The sequence below is a fragment of the Protopterus annectens genome, chromosome 2.part1 (genome assembly GCF_019279795.1).
Source record: "Protopterus annectens isolate FY-2018-M chromosome 2.part1, PAN1.0, whole genome shotgun sequence".
Taxonomy (NCBI): domain Eukaryota; kingdom Metazoa; phylum Chordata; order Ceratodontiformes; family Protopteridae; genus Protopterus; species Protopterus annectens.
This window is the reverse complement of record NC_056729.1, coordinates 1,918,261,266-1,918,287,830: the sequence shown is the minus strand read 5'-3', so window position 1 is coordinate 1,918,287,830 and position 26,565 is coordinate 1,918,261,266.

Sequence of the window (26,565 nt, the reverse complement as noted above, 5' to 3'; positions counted from 1 at the left end):
TAGAAGCAGTATCTTAACAAATAAAGTATTTGGTGGTTTTATGGAACCTTCCTCTAAGTATTCAGGCCATTGGTACTGAACTTTGGTGCAGACTGAGGTAACCAATAAAATTAAATTAACCTTAGTTGGTGATTCACATTCTTTTGTATAATAAAAGGTAATCTGAAGTAGCTGTTATATTTAACAAAGACCATTCCAGCTCCTATGCAGCATATGGCACAGATAATCACATATGGAAAAACACACAGAGAAACTAGACTACTTTGTCTTGCAGTGTAGATATATTAGTACTGAAAGTTCTTCCAGCATGTTCTAAAACAGCATACTAAACAAAGGAATAACATGCTTCAATCAAAATGCAGCAGAATAAACTCATGAGCAAATATCACATGGCAGTACATGGATGTATACTGCAATGTTCATGAATACTAACCAGAAGGAATTCAGCATGACACCCAAACAGAGCTACCCGCTGATACACAAAGTCATACTGTTGTGTATGGTGTAACCCAGTGCAACAGAGTAAGTCATAAAATGGAGCCAGTATGGCAGTCACAGTGCTGTAGCTGCATAGCACCATTAACTGGACAAAACAGAATATGTACATGAGTGATTGAAGGAATGGTCAATGGGAACAATGTTAGACAGTGAGGAAGTGTGTGGTGATAAAGACAAAACAATGCTTGCCATTGGTCATTCATGATCAGAATGGACCCATCAGATCAAACTGATTTCTTCTATTTGCAACAATAAAGGGACCCGCGGAGCCTCAGCTATTCTAAGCTGCCCATAGTATGCAACTGATTCTTGTCTTAAGCTTTCCAACATCATTTTGAATTGTAGAGCTATTATAAACAAAGCAGTCTGTGATATCTGTGTGCATCCTTCAGTGAAAAGCACCATCATGATGAAACATTGCTGGCTTACTCGATATTGTCAACTCTTGGCTCAGTTTGTCTCTAAATAACAGACAGTCATATCAACATTGTATGATGTAAAGACACAAGTATTTTTGTAGGGGCTTCGGAATTCTCATTGTATAACAAAAAAGTGAACTCTTTTGATTACCCAGTATTCAGACTAATAATAATCTGTAGCATCTCTCTATGATAAATGTATCAATTAGGCTGTATTAAAAGTGTTAAAAATGTAACCCAATGGACACACAATCTCTTTTAAAGGAATGATAAGTACCATACCTGCTTATGGCACTTGTGTAGATTCACCTCAAAAGAGTGGGCACTATGGGAATCAAGCCAAGGATTATTATTCTGTCTGGGTCCAGAAAAACAGGGCACACACAGCTCATTAACTCCTGCCTTATTTATACCAGACTGGACACACACAGCTCATTAACTCCTGCCTTATTTATACCAGACTGGACACACACAGCTCATTAACTCCTGCCTTATTTATACCAGACTGAACACACACAGCTCATTAACTCCTGCCTTATTTATACCAGACTGAACACACACAGCTCATTAACTCCTGCCTTATTTATACCAGACTGAACACACACAGCTCACCAGACTGGACACACACAGCTCTTTTAATCTTGCCTTATTTATACCAGACTGGACACACACAGCTCTTTTAATCTTGCCTTATTTATTCCAGACTGGACACACACAGCTCTTTTACTCTTGCAATATTTATTCCAGACTGGACACACACAGCCTTTTCCTTCTTGTCTTATTTATTCCAGACTGGACACGCACAGCTGTTTTACTCTTGCTTTATTTATTCCAGACTGGACACACACAGCTCTTTTACTTTTGCATTATTTATTCCAGACTGGACACTCACAGCCTTTTCCTTCCTGTCTTACTTATTCCAAACTGGACACGCACAGCTGTTTTACTCTTGCTTTATTTATTCCAGACTGGACATACAAAGGCTTTTCCCTCTTCTCTTATTTATTCCAGGCTGGAGTCACACAACTATTTCCCTGATTGCCTTATTTATTCCAGACTGACACACGCGGCTCTTTCCCTTCTTCCCTTATTTATTCCAAACTGGACACACACAGCACTTTTACTCTTGCCTTATTTATTCCTCACTGAACACGCACAACCTTTTCCTTGTCTAATTTACTCCAGACTGGATGCACAGATCTCTTTTCCCTCTTGTTGTACCACTTTAGTGGCAGACACTGTGGAAGACCATTCGTTCTGGTAATCACCATGTGAAATACCTGTATTCTGCCTTACTTATTCCAGACTACATCATTACAAAGACAAATACTTTAAATCGGCACCCTATACTCTAAATGGAATTTTCCAAAATCTCCGTACAGAGAATAAAGGCATCTTTTTTCAAGCATTGCACTCCTTCCTTTGTAAATCAGTATTTGACAAGCATTCTTTGTTTCCCTCTATTGTCTTTTGTGCTTTCCTTTAGATATGGTATGCCAAGTCCAGTTCGGTATTTTTCATATTGCTATTACTTCGCTACTAGTTGTGTACTCATTCCACTTATTTTTTCTTCCATGATGTACTAGTCCATACATTTGCACTTAATTTAAGCTATCATGTAGTGTCCATTACTCTGATATTGGTATGTCTGCTGTCATTCCTACATCATCCTGAATATTAAACAAGATCCATAGTTTTCTGTTATCACTAAAAGTTAGTTTTACTTTTCTTTTCTTTTTTTTTTTTTGTCACAAATTTCAGATTTTCATTAACATGTTACAAATGCACTGTGCCAGATGTCTTATTCAATTACTGTGCAATGCTATATACCTGCAGTGTGTTTCCCAGCCTGTAGAAATATTCCCAATATGGTAAACACTTGAAATGTTGGGACCCCCTAGAGCAAATCCCAATTTACGGAGACTGAATGGCCAAAAGAATGGACTTACATATACCAACTCCAAGATGCCATTTCTTGGAATATTCCCTTTTCTCCAAAGTATGGCTCTCTTGGAGTTGGTATATATAATTCTGGGAGGGGCTGGATGGCTTGGCCTCCATGTAGGGTTTGCATGGGTGGGGGTGCCTGCCCTCCTCTCCTGCAGAAAAAAGCTTAAAAGAGAAGAGTGATTTTTGAGGTTTCATCCTCTGGGTTTTTGGTCCTTTTTTAGCTTGTCAGCACTCGGCATTTCAATTGCTAACATTTCAATAGGGAGCTTAAAAAGGCGTGCTTTGAGCCAGAATTTCTCATTTTGGCTTAGTGTTATTCATATGTCTTCAAACCAAAGATGCTGTTGCTATGTTTGCTCTGTGGTGTTTTGAAAATGCAGCTCAGTTTCTCTTCCAATAGTCTGATGACTTGCTTGAAATGTTTTAGCTTTTCTGTATTTATGACCATGGGTTAGAGAAGCAATAGCTGCATGAAAAAAAAAACTTTACATAAAATAAAAGACAGTCATGAAAAAGGAAATTAAGAGATACAGAACAGAGTCTTTGGTGAACAGCAGCATTATTAGCAGAAGTAGTGCATAATATTTGCTCAAAGCTTTCAACCAAATACAAGCAAACTTTGACACAAGACAATTTTTACAGGCAGGCACATTATGCCCTGCAAAGACTGCATATTCTAAAGAGGTTCAGTCATATGGTAGAAGGAAAAGCATTGTTGACACTGACCCCCCTATATATATATATATATATATATATATATACATATATATATATATATATATATATATATATATATATATATATATATATATGTATATACCTTGAGAAAAAGAACAATGAGATGCCATTTTGATGGACAAATTTCAGAAGGTCGTAGTATGATGTTGCATTTTTTACTTTCATGCTGACTTTGATGAGTGGAGCCGTGTCAAACTGCGGCAGTGTGGTACAGGAGTTAGCAGTGCAAACTCATGGTACTCAGTTGTCCAGTTTCATTCCGGTTTGGGGTGCCCTTTTTGCTAAAGGCTGCATGTCCACTGTGACAAACCAAAATACTGACAGCCCAGCTAGCTGGAATTTTGTAAATAATTATATGTCAGTTGAAAATATTAGTATGGTTTTATATAGAAATGTGACACTGCCAGCCCAGCTAGCTGGAATTTTGTAAATAATCATATGTCATTTGGGAATATTAATATGATCTATAGGCTTCCTTACAAATGTAAGATAATTATATGTTATGTGTATATTAAACTACTGGTGCAGAAGTTTTTGTTGAACTGTATATTATGCACTAAGCTTCAAGAATGTAACCACAGTGTACACTGCTGGAGAAGACCAGAAATGTATATGGACTATATGCCTATGCAAATGTATGTTTTGATGGTAGAAGCTGGAACATACAGAGTTAACTTGCAAACTATGAGGATATAAGTGAAGAGTTTTACAATCTGTTATAAAATTAGTTAATACAGCAAGAAGACAGGATGTCTACAGCTAAAAGTTTCTTCCTATTGTCTGGAAACAGAAATAATTACAGGTTTCAAATGTAAAAGTGTTTAACTGTTTTACGACGTCCAGTTCTCGCCAAACTTCTGAGAGATAAGTATTTTTGACACAGAGGTGTAAAATTTTAAGTTTTTGTTAGCCTGGGAACTGAAGGCAGAAGTGACAAATAGTGATGTCATCCAGCTGACCCAGCAGTAATGTGGATTATTAATTTAAGAATTATCTTAGAGAGTAAGTCTGTGCATTTTGTAATTGTATTTGGATCTGACAACATCTTCAGCACTTCTGCTTTGCTCTGTAAGTAAGTCTTATTTCATAGTATCTCTCTTAGAGATAGGAATATAGTAAGATAAGTTTAGATGTTTTCTGTATTTATTTGAGACTGTCCTGCAATATTGTTTTAAATTATTTCCTGTGATTCTGAACTCTGTTGTCACTATATCGAGTTACTGAGTAATGTCTTGTCCAGTTATTTTTTATTAAATATATTTAAACCTTTTGATTGTAGCTGGTTTGTTTAGATATATTTAAGCTCTTAGAGTACTTGCATATGTATTTGGTGACACTGTATAGGCCACTCCTAAATAGCCTTAAAAGTCTTGGTCACACTTAGCATTTGAAAAAGCAAAACACAATTCACAGCAGCTTCCAAATAAAACTTGTAATCCACAAAATGAAGCAGCTTTTCAGGCAAAATAATAAAGCCCTGAGCAGGGCAAGCTTAGAAAATTGTGAAAAAACCCATGGACGGCTCAACACATTTCAGTTCACTTTATTCCACAGAAACACAGCACATTAACGCTCCACCATACATTTTAATTTTAAAAATCACTTCCTCAGATGTGGGCTGTTCAAAATACTAGTGTTTTTATACAATTCACTTAATTACAATGATTAGGTTAATGAATTAATTGAAAGGTTAATTTAGTTTAAAACCAAAAACGTCTCTTGTTGCATCTCTCTGTGTTGCCACAATTAAAACACATTTAATGTTACAATGTTTGATGAATAAATATGTATGAATAAAAATATGTTTTAAATAAAAATTCTTAAAACATTTGACTACAAAAAATAAATTATAAAGTTAAAATACTATTAGAAACATATTTAGTAGGACTCGGTGGTTAAAATTACCAACTTGAATATTTGCTTTAAATGAACTTGATACTCTAGTGGATAAATCGTGAAATTACAGGTATTATAAAATTGCATTGTAAGCCAAAGGCAAATTGTATAGCCTCACTCAATTAAAAGAATGTCAAAAACAGGAAAATATAGGGGAAAATAAGTTCAATACCTTTGATAAGTGAGTGTAACACTTGTGTTCATAACATATTACAAACCCAACTTTTTTAATCAAAATACAAATACAAAAAAGCTTAAAGACCAACTGCAACTATTGGAAAACATGGTAAAAACATGATAAAATTCACATAAAGTGCAAATGCATATCACTGTTTTGCTGCTCTCACTTTTAATAATGGGACTATGGACATATGTTCATTGAGACCTGGTGGCTTATTGGCCTCCAAACTTATCTGCCACCATAATTCTCTGTACTCCAAACATTCCTCCAATAAACCCCCTCTGCCACTCTTTTTCACCCTTTCTATCACAAAAAATGTATAGTATGCATTTTCACAGCTTTGTTTGTGTCTGTACAATGCATTAGTCTGTTTGTTTTTAGGTCATACATATGTTCATATACCCTTCTCCTGAGCTTGCATTCTGTCTTCCTTATATAGAATGCTTCACAGGTTTGACATTTCGCTAAATATACAAGCCCAAAGGAGTCACAATTATTAAAATCCTTGCCTTCCAGGGTGATTCTCCTGCTTTCCAAATACACATTTTCTGCATTGCTAATGTATGTACACTGTTGCCAATGTCCACATTTAAACGTTCCCTTCCTTTTTCTCTATCTCTGAACTTCTTGGTTTGTACCATTTTCCAATAAAAGTTTTAAGTTACTTGAATTCTTTTAAACTACTCTTAACTCTTCATTCTTTAGTTTCTCTAAGTTAGTAAATGCTAAAAATTTATTCCATTCCTTATCTATAGTTTGTCTTACTATTTTTGCACAAGCATTATACTCCAAGATGAGTGCACTGCCAAAATTGTCATTTGCCTTTTTTACTGGGAATGTATATGGACTATATGCCTGTGCAAATGTATGTTTTGATGATAGAAGCTGGAACATAGAGTTAACTTACAAACTCTGAGAAAATAAGTGAAGAGTTTTACGATGTGTTATAAAGTTAGTTAATACAGCAATAAGACAGGAAGTCTACAGCTAGAGGTTTCTTTCTATTGTCTGGAAACAGAAATAATTACAGGTTTCAAATGTCAAAGTGTTTAACCTTTTTACGACTTCCAGTTCTCAGAAAACTTTCGAGAGATAAGTATTTTTGACACAGAAGTGCTAAATGTTTACTTTCTGCTAGCCTGGGAACTGAAGGCAGAAGTGACAAACAGTAATGTCCTCCAGTTGACCCAACAGTAACGTGTATTATTAATTTAAGAACTATCTCAGAGAGTAAGTCTGTGCATTTTGTATTTGTCTTTGGATCTGACATCTTCAGCACTTCTGTAAAAGAGATGAGATGCACGAAACTCCTCCATTCCTCGAGAACACCAAAATAAAACTCCAAGTTGCCAAAATGTAAAACAAACAAAATTTATTAGGTTTAAGCTTCTCCCAAGCTTTTCATCAGTTACAATACACCAACTTCCTCAGAAAACCCCTCACTACCGCCAGTTTCTATGCAGTGTGATTCCAGCTTCCTTGCTGTTGCCAGGTAGCGTGGCGTGGTTTCTAGGGTGGGGCTGGGATCACAATACATGGAAACTGGTGGTAGTGAGGAGTTTTCTGAGGAAGTTGGTGTATTGTAACCGATGAAAAGCTTGGGAGAAGCTTAAACCTAATTAAATTTTCTTCGTTTTACATTTTGGCAACTTGGAGTTTTATTTTGGTGTTCTCAAAGGACGGAGGAGTTTTGTGCATCTTATCTCTTTTACACTGTGTCTACATTTCCTTGGTTTGTCGACGATCTTCAGCACTTCTGCCTTACTCTGTAAGTAAGACTTAGATCATAGTATCTCTCTTAGAGAGAGATAGGAATATACTAAGATAGTTTAGATGTTTTCTGTATTTATGTGAGACTGTCCTGCAATGTTGTTTTAAAATATATCCTGTGATTCTGAACTCTGTTGTCACTGTATTGAGTTATTGATATTGTCTTGTTGTTTTTATTATTTTTTTTTATTTATTTGACATCTGTTTACCAGGGTTGTCTGACTGGGTCTACAGAGCCCATTTTCAGCAGAGGCCCGGGGAGAAAAGATCAACATACAGTACAATAAACTTTGTTTATATGCTTGTTGTTTGTTTGCTTGTTATTTCCCTGGAACGCTAATTCCACCTAATACGCGGCTTCTCAGTGCTTCTGTGGCTCACTAGTGATATCTGCATTGCTTACTGTACTTATTTCCTTGTTTCACTTGAAAGAAAGTTACTGTTTGTCATTTTTGCATTTAAGTTACCTGTAACACATTGCACTTAAGTTACCTGGCACTTGCTCACTAAAGCAATTATATAAGTCAGCACTAAAAATTAAAAGCACTACACCCTCACTCCCCACTGGCCTGGTTTCAATTATTAAGGAATTCCCAATATTATTCTAGCATGTCCAAAGGTCAGTTGTCAATCTCCTCTCCAGTCCAGCTGGTGAATCTGGGAATCTTGAGGCAATGTTACAACTGCCTCATGTACACAGACAACCCTCTCATCCTCCCAACAAATTCCAACACATGTGAGAGATGCAACCATATAGCCAAACTGGAGGCTAAGCTCTCTCAACTCAGTACTGGCATAACCAGTCAGGAGGAGAAGGAAACCATACTCACTACAATTCCGGTCTCATATAGACCTACCATGACAGTAAACCAAACACATAATCACACAAAAACATACTCGGAGGCTCTAAATAAAGATCTGCCAAAGCAGCAGAGACCTCCAAAGCAGACACCCAAGCAGCCGCTACCCCAAAACAAAACACGTGCAACACATATCTCACAAAGCCAGTGTGCCAAACAGTCACAGCCCTTAAGACTAAACAACACACCTGATACACTTGTAATAGGTGACTCTATCGTCAGGCACACTGCCGTCCCACTCACCAGGCTGAACAAGGAGAGGGTCACGGTGAGCAGCCTGTCGGGTGCTAGGATCCGCCACATAACACAAGCACTCAGGTCACTCCAAGGCAAGTACAAATATGACTCAGTCATTGTCCATGCTGGTGTGAATGACCTGAGATGTACCTCCCTGGACTACATGAAAAGAGACATAAAGGAGCTCTCTGAGCATGTAGCCCAGGCCGGTATGACCCTGACCTTGAGTAGCATCTTACCCTCACCAAGAATGATGCCACAATATGAAGACAAGATGATCAATTTCAACAATTGGCTTAAGTACTGGTGTCATTCAAAGGGGATCCAATGCCTGTCAGCTTGGGATGATATGCTCGACAAGCCACGATGCTTCACTAGGGACGGCTTGCACCTGTCACCCCTGGGCTTTCGGATATTGGCAAAGGCTCTTGCTACCCCATAGTGCCTTTTAGGCAAGGCTCAAAAGACAAGCCCACCTCCATAGGTATCACAAGGGATAAGAAACTAAGAGTAATGCTACTCAATGCCAGAAGTCTAAACCTCAAGATGCATGCACTCGAAACTCTCCTTAGCATGGAGAACATCGATATCTGTGCAGTAACAGAAACCTGGTTCAGGGCACCCGAGAGCACCCCAGCACTACTAGGTTATACCTCATACCATGCTTTTCGGCCCCAAAACTTGGACCGAACCACAAAAGGAGGGGAGTATCGATATTCATCAAAGATACCCACACCTCCAGGTTGGTGGCAAAGCACGAAGCATCAGAGACTATCCATGTGCAACTAACAGTGGGTAAAACTGCCTTCCAGTTTATAGCCTGCTACAGACTACCCTCCCAAACCCAGGAACCCCACTCGGCCTTCCTGAGAACACTGGAAAATATGAAGGTCTCTCCAAACACCATTATATTGGGCGACTTCAACTACCCAAACATAGACTGGGAGCATTACTCTAGCTCCAACACCCTAGCCCAAAGGTTCCTAGAATTTATAAACTCAAATGCTATGGAACAACTTGTTACCACTCCCACAAGAGGGAAAACATACTGGACCTGATCATCACCAACATGGGACTCTATGCTCCAGACCAGAAGTGTATCCCTCACTGGTAAGATCAGACCATAAACTAATCTCACTGGATATTCACATCCCGACCCTGCCCAGAAAACCACAGTGAAAAACTTCTCTAAAGCAAATTTTACACTCCTCAAAACTGAGGTGGAATCCTTCAAAGCCCCCGGGCCTGTGGAAAATACAGCCCAGACCGCAGAATCCTTTATAAACGCGTTCTATGAACACCTTCAGGAATGCATGGATCATGCGATCCCAAATAAAACCAAGACCCAATCCTCCAAAGGCAGACGTCCTGTCTGGTGGACCCCAACCATAAACAAACTATACAATAGAAGGAGGAAGCTACTAAATGATAAAGCAAAATCCCAAAAAGGGAAGGCATCACTGATCAGTATTAGCAAAAAACTACGGGCACACATAAAATTGTCTAAGGCCAGCTTCGAGAGAAAATTGCACAGGACGCTAAGCATAATCACAAGGCTTTCTTTAGTTATGTTAGGAACCTGGGTGGTAATTCCCAGATATGCTCAGAATTAGTCCAAAATGACAAAAAATACACGAACCCACAGACATTGCCAACATCCTAGCTGACAGGTTCAGCGCCAAACTTCTCCCCCCCACCAAAGGGCAAATATCTATCCCAGCAGAGTGCTGCCCCTGACATCTCAGATGCTCAGGTAAGAGCCGCCCTCTCCAAAGCAAAAAACACAGCATCAGTGGGACCAGATGGTGTCCCGGGCTGCGTCCTACATGAACTCAAAGAAGAGCTAAACCCAAACATAAAACTACTGTTCAATTTCAGCTTTACTACAGGATATGTGCCCAAAGAGTGGCGTACAGCAACAGTGGTCCCTCTCCATAAAGGTGGTGCCTCAACAGATCCTGGAAACTATCACCCCATAAGCCTGACTAGCTTGGTCTGCAAAGCTATGGAAAGTATCATCATGGACCTCATAAATAAAGATATTGGGGACCTACAAACACTGGATCCTACCCAGTTCGGCTTTGTTAAGGGCAGATCCTGCCTCTTAAACCTGGTTGATTTCTTTGAAACAGTCACCAAGGCCATTGATGAGGGGAAGGTGGTCCACACAGCCTACCTGGACCTCGCAAAAGCCTTCGATACAATACCCCACTCGGGCATTATAGATAAGCTCACCAGCTTAAATATAACTAGATGGATTGCAAACTGGCTCAAGGACAGAACCCACATGGTTAGAATTGCTGGAGCCATGTCAGACTCCAAACCAGTTACAAGTGGTGTCCCACAAGGCTCAGTCCTGGGACCTCTCTTGTTTGGTACATATTTCTCGGAGGTACAGGCCAACACGGAAGGACTGTGGCTGACCAAGTTCGCAGATGACTGCAAACTGGGTGCCATAATCGACTCTCCAGCCGACACAAGCATCCTCCAAAAGGGCCTCATAGAAACAGACAACTGGTGCCAGAGCCATGGCCTCAAGCTAAATACCAAAAGTGTATAGTCATCCCCTTTGGCAAAACAAAGTGCCCACAAATTACCACATAGGTGGAAATCCATTAAGTACAGAAGAAGTAATTAGGGACCTGGGGACCCAAGTTGATAGCAATCTCTCATTTGACAACCACGTGGCCAAAGTGGTTAGAAAAACATTTTATATAGCCCACCTAATCATGAAGGGATTCACATCTAGATCAGGGGAGGTCATCGTGCCTCTTTACTCATCCCTCATCAGGCCCATAATTGAGTACAATGCCCCTTTTGGGATGTACCTTACCAGACACCTGCAGCAACTGGAAAGACCCCAAACGTACCTCACCAAGAGGATCAAAGGTCTCAAACAGATGCCATATGCTGCCCGGTTAAAGAAACTCCAGCTCTACTCAGTGGCATACCGCCTGTTCAGAGGAGATCTGTTCCTGACGTATAAAGCCATGTCCAACCCGGAATTAATGGACATGCTGCACCTCAGAAAATCCAAATCCCATCGAGCTCTGGCGCTCGAGAGACTTGAACCTCAGCATTGAAATAAATAGGACATGCTGAGGGACAGATTCATAACCCAGAGGCTCCCTTCACTCTGGAATAAAATCCCAGTCCATGTTAGGCAGAGTCCCTCATTGACTCTCTTCAAGAGGAATCTTGATGAGTGGATGGGAGATCGTAGGTTTACCCCGGGTATCACTTCTGTGTCACTGTTAGATAGAAGCACAGTATACTAACCTCATAAAAGGGCATAGCAAAATAAATTTAAAATGGGTGGCAAAAGCCAAACACATTCTGGCTAGGCTTATAAATGCCCTAGGGCAGATAGCCTAGTATGAACCTATGAACCTATGAACCTATGAACCTATGAATAAAAATACAGTAAAATCCAATACAGTACAAATCACATTAGAAATACTATACAAAATAAGTTGAAAGAAAAAACTATGTTACAATATATACTACACATCTAGATGATTCTATAGAGTTAAAAACATTATGGAGAATAATAGTCACTTGCTATACATGATGTAGTGTCCAAAAAAAATAGTACATCGGTAGAGCAATGTGTGATATTGACTACTATGGTACATGAAAAAAATAAATAAATAAATAGAATGTTAATTTCAGTTAAGAAAATAATAGAAAGTTAGTGATGCAGAAAGATAGTGACAGCATTAAAAATAATATAAGCAATACAGCCTGAGTAGTAGCTTAAGTATATGGTATAGAAACAGAGAAAGAGTTAGACGAGCCTTAGAATCTTGTAGACTGAGAAGGATTGAAATGTGACAGAAGAGGAGCATGAGACTAGTGCAGAGGAAGTGGAAGTGCTGAGTGCGATGCCCGTGCACTGGCCCAGTAATCAAGGAGCCTCAATCATCAGCACTAACACCAGTGAGGGGCATCCACATTGGGAATGATGACAAATACACACAAACAGTAAAGTACAATTTCCCTTAAGAGCACACAGAAGTCACAGTCAGTCTGCAGCTGTTTTCTTCCTTTCTCTCCAGATCCCCAATAAGGCTCCCCACAGGCATAGCTCTAGGGTACAGATCTCAGCTGAGTAGTGAAGCCAAAACCTCCAGTGCCCTCTCTGTCCAACCAGCGCTTCGTGTCCCTGCCCAAGTAGCTGACATACACACACTTTGAGATTTGGTTTATATACAAACAGACACTCCTGGGGAAGGCTGGCACAGGATGTCCAGCTATGCCCCCTCCTGCCAGGCTATAAGGTAGCAATAACCGCCACCAACTACTCTTATCAGCTACTAAAAAGGCCCTTACCAAAGGGTGTCCAATTATTACTGTGCAATATTATTATCCATTTAGTAAGTGTGAAAAACAGCAAGCATTCCTCCCTGAGTTGAAGTCTACGACTGAGATAAACCACTAGGTGCTCTTCTCCCTCTGAAGAAATTTGTCTAAGTACAGACCCACCCCATGGTTTGAAGCAGCCACCTGCACAACAAATTATTTGCTGTAATCTGGACTGACTAACACAGGGGGCCTCCCAAAGCTTATCTAAGCTCCTGAAATGCCTGCTCACATGCTGGAGTCCACATTACCTCATCTGGCATGTTCTTCCTTGTCAGGTCTGTGTAGGGGAGCAGCTATGGTACTATAACTGGGGATGAAAGACTTTTTGTAGTACTCTGCTGTCCCTAAGAATGCCTTCACCTGCTTTTTGCTAACAGGTTCAGGCCATGCCTGAATGACTGCCAAATTGGCAGGTTCTGGACTGATCTTACCACTCCCCACTCTATGTCCCAGGCAGGAGACCTCTGCCATACCCACCTGACATTTGCTCGGCTTAATGGTCAACCCTGCCCTCTGTACTCTGCCTAGCACCTCCCTGACATGTTGAAGGTGCTCTTGCCAGGAATGGCTGTAGATGGCAAGATCATCTGAGTAAGCAAGGGCAAACTCTCCTGCTCCTGCTAGGATATGATCTACCAGCATCTGGAAAGTCGCTGGGGCATTTTTCATCCCAAAGGACATCTTTGTGATCTCATACAAGCCAAAAGAAGTCACAAAGGCTGACCTTTCTCTAGCACTGGGAGTCAAGGGCACTTGCCATTAACCCTTGTCAAGATCAACGGTGGCAAGATACTTAGCCCCACCCAGCTGCTCTAGGGCCTCATCTGTCCTAGGCATGGGGTAAGCATCTGACTCTGTGCAACTATTTAATGTTCTGTAGTACACACAGAACCTGGTGTTGCCATCCCTCTTTGGCAACAGCACCACTGGGGATAAAAGACTTTTTGTAGTACTCTGCTGTCCCTAAGAATGCCCTCACCTGCTTTTTGCTAACAGGTTCAGGTCATGCCTAAATGACTGCCACTTTGGTTCATAGGTTCATAGGTTCATAGGTTTATACTAGGCTATCTGCCCTAAGGCATTTATAAGCCTAGCCCAAATTTTGTGGCTTACGCCAATACCTTATATGAAAAAATACTGTGCCCATTAGTTTGTTGTGCCTCTGTCCAGCAGTGACACAGAGATGATTCCCGGGGTAAACCTACGATCTTCCATCCACAGGTCTAGATTTCTCTTGAACAGAGTCAGCGAGGTGCTCTGCCTCACATGGACCGGGATTTTATTCCACAGCATAGGGAGTCTCTGAGTGATAAATCTATCCCTCCAGCACGCGTCCTATTTATATCCGTGCTAAGGTTTAAGTTGCTTGCTCTAGTGGTTTTGGTGGATTTGGATTTTTTGAGGTGGAGCATGTCCATTCATTCGGTTGGACATGGCCTTGTATGTCAGGCACATGTCACCTCTGAGCAGACGGTATGTGACTGAATAGAGCTGGAGTTTCTTCAATCTGGCAGCATATGACAGATTTTGGAGTCCTTTATCCTTTTGGTGAGGAACTTTTGGGGTCTCTCCAATTGCTGCAGATGTCTGGTGAGATACATCCCTAATGGGGCATTGTACTCGATCATTGGTCTGATAAGTGAAGAGTACAGGAAACAATGACCTCACTAGATCTGGATGTGAATCCCTTCATGATCAGGTGGGCAATGTAGAAGGTCTTTCTAACCACTTTAGCAATGTGAGTGTCAAAAGAAAGGCCACTGTCAACCTGGGTCCCCAGGTCCCTGATAACCTCTTCTGTGCTTAGTGGATTGCCACCTATATGGTAGCTTGGGGTTACCTTGTTTTTCCCAAGGTATGACTATACATTTTTGGCGTTTAACTTCAGGCCATGGCTCTGGCACCAGCTATCTGTTTCCGTGAGTCCCTTCTGAAGGATATCCGTGTTCGATGCACTTTCCACTATGGCGCCCAGTTTGCAGTCGTCTGCAAACTTTGTCAGCCAAAGTCCTCCCATGCTGGCCTGTACTTGAGAAGTAGATGCCAAACAATAGGGGCCAAGGACCGAGCCTGTGGGACACCACTTGTGACCGGCTTGAGTCTGACACAGCCAGCAACTCTAACCCTGTGGGTTCTGTCCAAACCAGTTTGCAACCCATCTTGTGACATATGGGTTTACATTTAAGCTGGTAAGTTTTCTACAATACCCGAGTGGGGTATTGTGTGAAAGCCTTTGCAAGGTCAAGGTAGGCTGTATGGACTGCCTTTCCCTCATCAATGGCCTTGGTGACAGGTTCTGGACTGATCTTACCACTCCTGACATTTGCTCAGCTTAATGGTCAACACCACCCTCTGTACTCTGCCTAGCACCTCCCTGATATGTTGAAGGTGCTCTTGCCAGGAATGGCTGTAGATGGCAAAATCATCTGAGTAAGCAAGGGCAAACTCTCCTGCTCCTGCTAGGATATGATCTACCAGCCTCTGAAAAGTTGCTGGGGTATTTTTCAACCCAAAGGACATCTTTGTGAACTCATACAAGCCAAATGGAGTCACAAAGACTGACCTTTCTCTAGCAATGGGATTCAAGGGCACTTGCCAGTAACCCTTGGCAAGATCAACGGTGGTAAGATACTTAGCCCCACCCAGCTGCTCTAGGGCCTCATCAATCCAACGCATGGGGTAAGCATCTGACTCTGTGTGACTATTTAATTTTCTGTAGTCCACACAGAACCTGGTGCTGCCATCCTTCTTTGGCAACAGCACCACTGGGGAGGCCCAGGGACTTTTGGACATTGCCACAAGTTGTCCAGTTATTACTGTGCAATATTATTATCCATTTAGTAAGTGTGACAAACAGCAAGGCTTATTTGGAGTGGCTTTGTACAGTATCACTATATACATGCAATGTACTCTAGCACTTAAAATATTTATACACAAAACAGCCACAGTTGAAAGGTTTAAACATATATAATAATAAATGACAAAAACACAAGGCAAATCTTCTCAATTCAACACAGTGCTAGTGAAGAGTTCAGAGATCACAGGAAAATGCTTAAAATAATACTGTAGTATAAACTGACATAAATATCGAAAACAGACTAAATCTGACTAAATTCCTGTGTAACTCACAGTTCTAAATAAACTTACATATAGAGCAAAGGCAGAGTACTGGTGAGTGATCAGTTCTGAAGACAAATGCAAAATGCTCTATCTTTCTCTCTGAGAATTCTTAAATTGGTAATACATCACAGCTGACTCATTTTAGATTACATCCTTCTTCTCAGGTTCTCAGGCTAACAGAAACTCAGAGTTTAACATATCTTTGATCTTGCAGCTGCCAGGGACCCACAGCACTAAAAGACATTATATATGTAAAATCTAGCAATTAACTCTGGTTTCAAAACAATAGAAGGAATTCCTCAGTTCAGACAGCATGTCTTTGAGCTTTGAGATCAAACAGTAATACAATGCTTGACTTATCAGCTTTCTTCCAGCAGAGTGCTCTGTGGTTACATTTTTGAAGTTCAACATTTAACTCAGTTTTTCTTACATTTAGGAGGACAAGCCTGTGGATTATATTCATATTTACAATGACACAGGATTATCTACAACATTCTAGCTAGCTAGGCTGGCAGCCTTCACATATCTTCAAGCTGAGTATCAGGCATGCTTTATGTAGGAGCAGAGCCATGTCTTTCTGAGGTGATTTTTTTAAAGAGGCTTTGAAATGGGTTAGGCCAGGCATAGACCTGGTAGACAGAGGTAGTAAATTCCAAAGTATAGAGACAGAGTATGAATACAGACAGTGACCTGGTTTTCTTGTGGGTTTTGAGATAGCCAAGAGATCCTTGTCTTCTGATCATAGAGACTGATTTGGTGTGTAAGGAATGACTAGATTGGCTAGTGCCGGGCAGGCAGTAGGCTTGAAAACAAGGTTGGGCAAGGTGGATATCTGAATAAAGGCAAGTTGTTTGGGGAGTTCAAGCCAGTTTAATTCTAGGAGTGGTTTACAGTGGTGTGTGTGGTATTTAGAGTTTTTGGCAAACTTTTCAACTTTGTTGTAGCACTGTTCCATCTTGTTTATGGTAGAAGTTTGTAAGTTAGTTAGGATAGGTGCACCATAAAGAAAAGAGGGAAGTAAAAATATTTTTGCAAGGGTAGTTTTGATTGCTGCAGTAAAGAAATGTTTTGTTTCTATATACGAGTCTCAGTTTTTGATGAGTTTTCTACATATTTTGGTGGATATAGGGGTCAAATTAAAGTTTATTGTCAATGATAACTCCTAGAAGTTTTGTTTCCTGCACTGTTTCTATGACAGTATTGGCAGATGCAAGGATGTTAATGATCAGTGACAGGGGAGTTGTTCTTGTGATGAAAGAGTACTAGTTTTGTCTTCTTTGGATTAATAAAGAGTTGGGCATGCCTTAGCCAGGATTTAACTGCAGTAAAGGACTGTTGAGATTGTGAAAGTAGTTCTGGTAGTGATTGAGCAGTACACATTATGGTGGAATCATCAGCATATTGAATGAGAGTCCCAGGGTGAGAGGCTGTGTGAAGGTTGTTTGTGAAAATGTTGAAGAGTAGGGGTCCTAGGATAGAACCATGTGGGACTCCAGTAGGGTTGTGGAGAAAGGGCGAGAGTTCAATGGATCATTTCACTGCTTATGATCCTTGAGGTAGCTCTGAAACCATTTTACTGTGTTATGTGAGAAGTCTAAGTTAGACAGTGTGTTTAATAGTAAGGGGTGAGACACTGTGTCAAAAGCCTTGGAGAGATCAAGGAATACTGAGGCTGTATAGTATCCTGCATCTCTGTCCTTGTTTACGGTGTCTGTAAAAGACAATAGAGCTGTAGCTGTGCTGTGGCTGGGTCGGAGGCCATGATGGGTTTTGGATAAAAGATTGTTTTGCAATAGATATTGCATTACCTGCTGATGGATACCCCTCTCAAGAACTTTGGATATGGGTGACAAGATGGATATAGGGCAGAAATTGGATAGACCAAAAGAGTTGCCTCCTTTGTGGATGGGGATAATGTGAGATTGTTTCCATATGGTAGGTACATCTGATTCAGATAAAGACCTATTTATAAGGATACTGATTGGGTAGGCGATTGAATTAGCAGCTAGTCTGAGGTAGTGTGGTAGAAGATTATCAGCTGAGGTAGAGCGTGGTCTTTTATTTTTTATTATTACATGTATTTAAACCTTTTAATTGTGGCTGGTTTGTTTAGAGATATTTAGGCTCTTAGAGTATTTGCATATGTATTTGGTTATATTGTATAGGCAACTCTTAAATAGCCTTAAACTTCTTGGTTACACTTACCATTTGGATAATAGTACCATTACACAGCAGAATTGGTCACCCTTTGGGAAGTGCCTTATAGTAGCTGATAAGTAAGGGTGTTTGGTGGCAGTGATTACTATCATATAGTCTGTACAGAAGGGGGCATAGCTTTTAAACCTGTGCCAGTCTTCCCCAGGAGTGTTTGTGTGGTTGTATATGAATCAAATTGCAAAGTGTGTGTGTGTGTGTGTGTGTGTGTGTGTGTGTGTGTGTGTGTGTGTGTGTGTGTGTGTGTGTGTGTATGAGCTATTTGGGCAGGGACATGAAGCACTGGTTGGACAGAGAGGGTACTGGAGGTTTGGCTTGACCACTTTCGACTTAGATCTTAACCTTGTAGCTGTGCCATTGGGGTCTTATTGGGATCTGGAGAAAGAGGGAGAAACCAGCCCCCAAAAATACTTTGAAAGGAAAATTTATTTAATTTTTTACTTTTATTAACCTGTCCTTAACCATTTAAAATTGGGGTTTTGGATTAAAAAATTTTTTTGCTGTTTTTTTAATTTTTTTTGGGCCCCCGCCCCAAAATTACCCTTTGGCCTTTTATTTTTTTTTTTTAAATTTTTTTTGGGCCCAATGGGGTTGTCTTTTTTTCCCAAATATAAAATTTTTTTTCTTTTTTTAAAAAACTCCTCACTACGCCAGTTTCTATGCAGTGTTATTCTAGCTTCCTTGCTGTTGCCAGGTAGCGGGCGTAGTTTCTGGGTGGGGCTGGGATCACAATACATGGAAGCTGGTGGTAGTGAGGAGTTTTCTGAGGAAGTTGGTGTGTTGTAACAGGGCTTGGGAAACCTAATTAAATTTTCTTTTTTACATTTTGGCGCTTGGGTTTTATTTTGGTGTTCTCGAAATTTGGAGGAGTTTTGTGCATCTTATCTCTTTTACTGTGTCTACATTTCCTTGGTTTGTCCACGATCTTCAGCACTTCTGCCTTACTCTGTAAGTAGAGACTTAGATCATAGTATCTCTCTTAGAGAGAGATAGGAATATACTAAGATAGTTTAGATGTTTTCTGTATTTATGTGAGACTGTCCTGCAATGTTGTTTTAAAATATATCCTGTGATTCTGAACTCTGTTGTCACTTATTGAGTTATTGATATTGTCTTGTTTTTATTATTTTTTTTATTTATTTGACATCTGTTTACCAGGGTTGTCTGACTGGGTCTACAGTGCCCATTTTCAGCAGAGGCCCGGGGAGAAAAGATCAACATACAGTGCAATAAACTTTGTTTATATGCTTGTTGTTTGTTTGCTTGTTATTTCCCTGGAACGCTAATTCCACCTAATCACGCGGCTTCTCAGTGCTTCTGTGGCTCACTAGTGATATCTGCATTGCTTACTGTACTTATTTCCTTGTTTCACTTGAAAAGAAAGTTACTGTTTGTCATTTTGCATTTAAGTTACCTGTAACACATTGCACTTAGTTACCTGGCACTTGCTCACTAAAGCAATTATATAAGTCAGCACTAAAAATTAAAAGCACTACACCCTCACTCCCCACTGGCCCTGGTTTTCAATTATTAAGGAATTCCCAATATTATTCTAGCATGTCCAAAGGTCAGTTGTCAATCTCCTCTCAGTCCAGCTGGTGAATCTGGGAATCTTGAGGCAATGTTACAACTGCCTCATGCACTGACAACCCTCTCATCCTCCCAACAAATTCCAACACATGTGAGAGATGCAACCATATAGCCAAACTGGAGGCTAAGCTCTCTCAACTCAGTACTGGCATAACCAGTCAGGAGGAGAAGGAAACCATACTCACTACAATTCCGGTCTCATATAGACCTACCATGACAGTAAACCAAACACATAATCACACAAAAACATACTGGAGGCTCTAAATAAAGATCTGCCAAAGCAGCAGAGACCTCAAAGCAGACACCCAAGCAGCCGCTACCCCAAAACAAAACACGTGCAACACATATCTCCACAAAGCCAGTGTGCCAAACAGTCACAGCACTTAAGACTAAACAACACACCTGATACACTTGTAATAGGTGACTCTATCGTCAGGCACACTGACGTCCCACTCACCAGGCTGAACAAGGAGAGGGTCACGGTGAGCAGCCTGTCGGGTGCTAGGATCCGCCACATAACACACAAGCACTCAGGTCACTCAAGGCAAGTACAAATATGACTCAGTCATTGTCCATGCTGGTGTGAATGACCTGAATGTACCTCCCTGGACTACATGAAAAGAGACATAAAGGAGCTCTCTGAGCATGTAGCCCAGGCCGGTATGACCCTGACCTTGAGTAGCATCTTACCCTCACCAAGAATGATGCCACAATATGAAGACAAGATGATCAATTTCAACAATTGGCTTAAGTACTGGTGTCATTCAAAGGGGATCAATGCCTGTCAGCTTGGGATGATATGCTCGACAAGCCACGATGCTTCACTAGGGACGGCTTGCACCTGTCACCCTGGGCTTTTCGGATATTGGCAAAGGCTCTTACTACCCCATAGTGCCTTTTAGGCAAGGCTCAAAAGACAAACCCACCTCCATAGGTATCACAAGGGATAAGAAACTAAGAGTAATGCTACTCAATGCCAGAAGTCTAAACCTCAAGATGCATGCACTCGAAACTCTCCTTAGCATGGAGAACATGATATCTGTGCAGTAACAGAAACCTGGTTCAGGGCACCGAGCACCCCAGCACTACTAGGTTATACCTCATACCATGCTTTTGGCCCCAAAACTTGGACCGAACCACAAAAGGAGGGGAGTATCGATATTCATCAAAGATACCCACACCTCCAGGTTGGTGGCAAAGCACGAAGCATCAGAGACTATCCATGTGCAACTAACAGTGGGTAAAACTGCCTTCCAGTTTATAGCCTGCTACAGACTACCCTCCCAAACCCAGGAACCCCACTCGGCCTTCCTGAGAACACTGGAAAATATGAAGGTCTCTCCAAACACCATTATATTGGGCGACTTCAACTACCCAAACATAGACTGGGAGCATTACTCTAGCTCCAACACCCCTAGCCCAAAGGTTCCTAGAATTTATAAACTCAAATGCTATGGAACAACTTGCCACTCCCACAAGAGGAAAACATACTGGACCTGATCATCACCAACATGGGAACTCTATGCTCCAGACCAGAAGTGTATCCCTCACTGGTAAGATCAGACCATAAACTAATCTCACTGGATATTCACATCCGACCCACCCCTGCCCAGAAAACCACAGTGAAAAACTTCTCTAAAGCAAATTTTACACTCCTCAAAACTGAGGTGGAATCCTTCAAAGCCCCCGGGCCTGTGGAAAATACAGCCCAGACCGCAGAATCCTTTATAAATGCATTCTATGAACACCTTCAGGAATGCATGGATCATGCTATCCCAAATAAAACCAAGACCCAATCCTCCAAAGGCAGGCGTCCTGTCTGGTGGACCCCAGCCATAAACAAACTATACAATAGAAGGAGGAAGCTACTAAATGATAAATCAAAATTCCAAAAAGGGAAGGCATCACTGATCAGTATTAGCAAAAAACTACGGGCACACATAAACTTGTCTAAGGCCAGCCGAGAGAAAAATTGCACAGGGCGCTAAGGATAATCACAAGGCTTTCTTTAGTTATGTTAGGAACCTGGGTGGTAATTCCCAGATATGCTCAGAATTAGTCCAAAATGACAAAAATACACGAACCCACAGACATTGCCAACATCCTAGCTGACAGGTTCAGCAAACTTCTCCCTCCCCACCAAAAGGGCAAATATCTATCCCAGCAGAGTGCTGCCCCTGACATCTCAGATGCTCCAGGTAAGAGCACGCCCTCTCCAAAGCAAAAACACAGCATCGGTGGGACCAGATGGTGTCCCGGGCTCGTCCTACATGAACTCAAAGAAGAAGCTAAACCCAAACATAAAACTACTGTTCAATTTCAGCTTTGCGACAGGATATGTACGCAATGAGTGGTGTACAGCAACAGTCGTCCCTCTCCATAAAGGTGGTGCCTCAACAGATCCTGGAAACTATCACCCATAAGCCTGACTAGCTTGGTCTGCAAAGCTATGGAAAGTATCATCATGGACCTCATAAATAAAGATATTGGGGACCTACAAACACTGGATCCTACCCAGTTCGGCTTTGTTAAGGGCAGATCCTGCCTCTTAAACCTGGTTGATTTCTTTGAAACAGTCACCAAGGCCATTGATGAGGGAAGGTGGTCACACAGCCTACCTGGACCTCAAAAGCCTTCGATACAATACCCCACTCGGGCATTATAGATAAGCTCACCAGCTTAAATATAAACCCCTATGTCACTAGATGGATTGCAAACTGGCTCAAGGACAGAACCCACATGGTTAGAATTGCTGGAGCCATGTCAGACTCCAAACCAGTTACAAGTGGTGCCCCACAAGGCTCAGTCCTGGGACCTCTCTTGTTCGGTATATATTTCGGAGGTACAGGCCAACACGGAAGGACTGTGGCTGACAAGTTCGCAGATGACTGCAAACTGGGTGCCATAATCGGCTCTCCAGCCGACACAAGCATCCTCCAAAAGGGCCTCATAGAAACAGACAACTGGTGCCAGAGCCATGGCCTCAAGCTAAATACCAAAAAGTGTATAGTCATCCCTAAAAACAAAGTTCCCACAAATTACCACATAGGTGGTAATCCATTAAGTACAGAAGAAGTAATTAGGGACCTGGGGACCCAAGTTGATAGCAATCTCTCATTTGACAACCACGTGGCCAAAGTGGTTAGAAAAACATTTTGTATAGCCCACCTAATCATGAAGGGATTCGCATCTAGATCAGGGGAGGTCATCGTGCCTCTTTACTCATCCCTCATCAGGCCCATAATTGAGTACAATGCCCTTTTGGGATGTACCTTACCAGACACCTGCAGCAACTGGAAAGACCCCAAACGTACCTCACCAAGAGGATCAAAAGGTCTCAAACAGATGCCATATGCTGCCCGGTTAAAGAAACTCCAGCTCTACTCAGTGGCATACGCCTGTTCAGAGGAGATCTGTTCCTGGCGTATAAAGCCATGTCCAACCGGGAATTAATGGACATGCTGCACCTCAGAAAATCCAAATCCCATCGAGCTACGCTGAGAGACTTGAACCTCAGCACTGAAATAAATAGGACATGCTGGAGGGACAGATTCATAACCCAGAGGCTCCCTTCACTCTGGAATAAAATCCCAGTCCAGGTTAGGCAGAGTCCCTCATTGACTCTCTTCAAGAGGAATCTTGATGAGTGGATGGGAGATCGTAGGTTTACCCCGGGTATCACTTCTGTGTCACTGTTAGATAGAAGCACAGTATACTAACCTCGAAAAAGGGCATAGCAAAATAAATTTAAAATGGGTGGCAAAAGCCAAACACATTCTGGCTGGGCTTATAAATGCCCTAGGGCAGATAGCCTAGTATGAACCTATGAACCTATGAACCTATGAACCTATGAATAAAAATACAGTAAAATCCAATACAGTACAAATCACATTAGAAATACTATACAAAATAAGTTGAAAGAAAAAACTATGTTACAATATATACTACACATCTAGATGATTCTATAGAGTTAAAAACGTTATGGAGAATAATAGTCACTTGCTATACATGATGTAGTGTCCAAAAAAAAATAGTACATCGGTAGAGCAATGTGTGATATTGACTACTATGGTACATGAAAAAAAAAAATAAATAAATAGAATGTTAATTTCAGTTAAGAAAATAATAGTCAGAAAGTTAGTGATGCAGAAAGATAGTGACAGCATTAAAAATAATATAAGCAATACAGCCTGAGTAGTAGCTTAAGTATATGGTATAGAAACAGAGAAAGAGTTAGAAGGGCCTTAGGATCTTGTAGACTGTGAAGGATTGAAATGTGACAGAAGAGGAGCATGAGGCTAGTGCAGAAGAAGTGGAAGTGCTGAGTGCAATGCCTGTGCACTGGCCCAGTAATCAAGGAGCCTCAATCATCAGCACTAACACCAGTGAGGGGCATCCACATTGGGAATGATGGCAAATACACACACACAGTAAAGTACAATTTCCCTTAAGAGCACACAGAAGTCACAGTCAGTCTGGGGCTGTTTTCTTCCTTTCTCTCCAGATCCCCAATAAGGCTCCCCACAGGCATAGCTATAGGGTACAGATCTCAGCTGAGTAGTGAAGCCAAAACCTCCAGTGCCCTCTCTGTCCAACCAGCACTTCGTGTCCCTGCCCAAGTAGCTGACATACACACACTTTGAGATTTGGTTTATATACAAACAGACACTCCTGGGGAAGGCTGGCACAGGATGTCCAGCTATGCCCCCTCCTGCCAGGCTATAAGGTAGCAATAACACCAACTACGCTTAACAGCTACTAAAAAGGCCCTTACCAAAGGGTGTCCAATTATTACTGTGCAATATTATTATCCATTTAGTAAGTGTGAAAAACAGCAAGCATTCCTCCCTGAGTTGAAGTCTACGACTGAGATAAACCACTAGGTGCTCTTCTCCCTCTGAAGAAATTTGTCTAAGTACAGACCCACCCCATGGTTTGAAGCAGCCACCTGCACAACAAATTATTTGCTGTAATCTGGACTGACTAACACAGGGGGCCTCCCAAAGCTTATCTAAGCTCCTGAAATGCCTGCTCACATGCTGGAGTCCACATTACCTCATCTGGCATGTTCTTCCTTGTCAGGTCTGTGTAGGGGAGCAGCTATGGTACTATAACTGGGGATGAAAGACTTTTTGTAGTACTCTGCTGTCCCTAAGAATGCCTTCACCTGCTTTTTGCTAACAGGTTCAGGCCATGCCTGAATGACTGCCAAATTGGCAGGTTCTGGACTGATCTTACCACTCCCCACTCTATGTCCCAGGCAGGAGACCTCTGCCATACCCACCTGACATTTGCTCGGCTTAATGGTCAACCCTGCCCTCTGTACTCTGCCTAGCACCTCCCTGACATGTTGAAGGTGCTCTTGCCAGGAATGGCTGTAGATGGCAAGATCATCTGAGTAAGCAAGGGCAAACTCTCCTGCTCCTGCTAGGATATGATCTACCAGCATCTGGAAAGTCGCTGGGGCATTTTTCATCCCAAAGGACATCTTTGTGATCTCATACAAGCCAAAAGAAGTCACAAAGGCTGACCTTTCTCTAGCACTGGGAGTCAAGGGCACTTGCCATTAACCCTTGTCAAGATCAACGGTGGCAAGATACTTAGCCCCACCCAGCTGCTCTAGGGCCTCATCTGTCCTAGGCATGGGGTAAGCATCTGACTCTGTGCAACTATTTAATGTTCTGTAGTACACACAGAACCTGGTGTTGCCATCCCTCTTTGGCAACAGCACCACTGGGGATAAAAGACTTTTTGTAGTACTCTGCTGTCCCTAAGAATGCCCTCACCTGCTTTTTGCTAACAGGTTCAGGTCATGCCTAAATGACTGCCACTTTGGTTCATAGGTTCATAGGTTCATAGGTTTATACTAGGCTATCTGCCCTAAGGCATTTATAAGCCTAGCCCAAATTTTTGTGGCTTACATTATATGAAAAATACTGTGCCCATTAGTTTGTTGTGCCTCTGTCCAGCAGTGACACAGAGATGATTCAGGGGTAAACTACGATCTCCCATCCACAGGTCTAGATTTCTCTTGAACAGAGTCAGCGAGGTGCTCTGCCTCACATGGACCGGGATTTTATTCCACAGCATAGGGAGTCTCTGAGTGATAAATCTATCCCTCCAGCACGTCCTATTTATATCCGTGCTAAGGTTTAAGTCGCTTGCTCTAGTGGTTTTGGTGGATTTGGATTTTTGAGGTGGAGCATGTCCATTCATTCGGTTGGACATGGCCTTGTATGTCAGGCACATGTCACCTCTGAGCAGACGGTATGTGACTGAATAGAGCTGGAGTTTCTTCAATCTGGCAGCATATGACAGATTTTGGAGTCCTTATCCTTTTGGTGAGGAACTTTTGGGGTCTCTCCAATTGCTGCAGATGTCTGGTGAGATACATCCGAATGGGGCATTGTACTCGATCATTGGTCTGATAAGTGAAGAGTACAGAAACAATGACCTCACTAGATCTGGATGTGAATCCTTCATGATCAGGTGGGCAATGTAGAAGGTCTTTCTAACCACTTTAGCAATGTGAGTGTCAAAAGGCCACTGTCAACCTGGGTCCCCAGGTCCTGATAACCTCTTCTGTGCTTAGTGGATTGCCACCTATATGGTAGCTTGGGTTACCTTGTTTTCCCGAAGGTATGACTATACATTTTTGGCGTTTAACTTCAGGCCATGGCTCTGGCACCAGCTATCTGTTTCCGTGAGTCCCTTCTGAAGGATATCC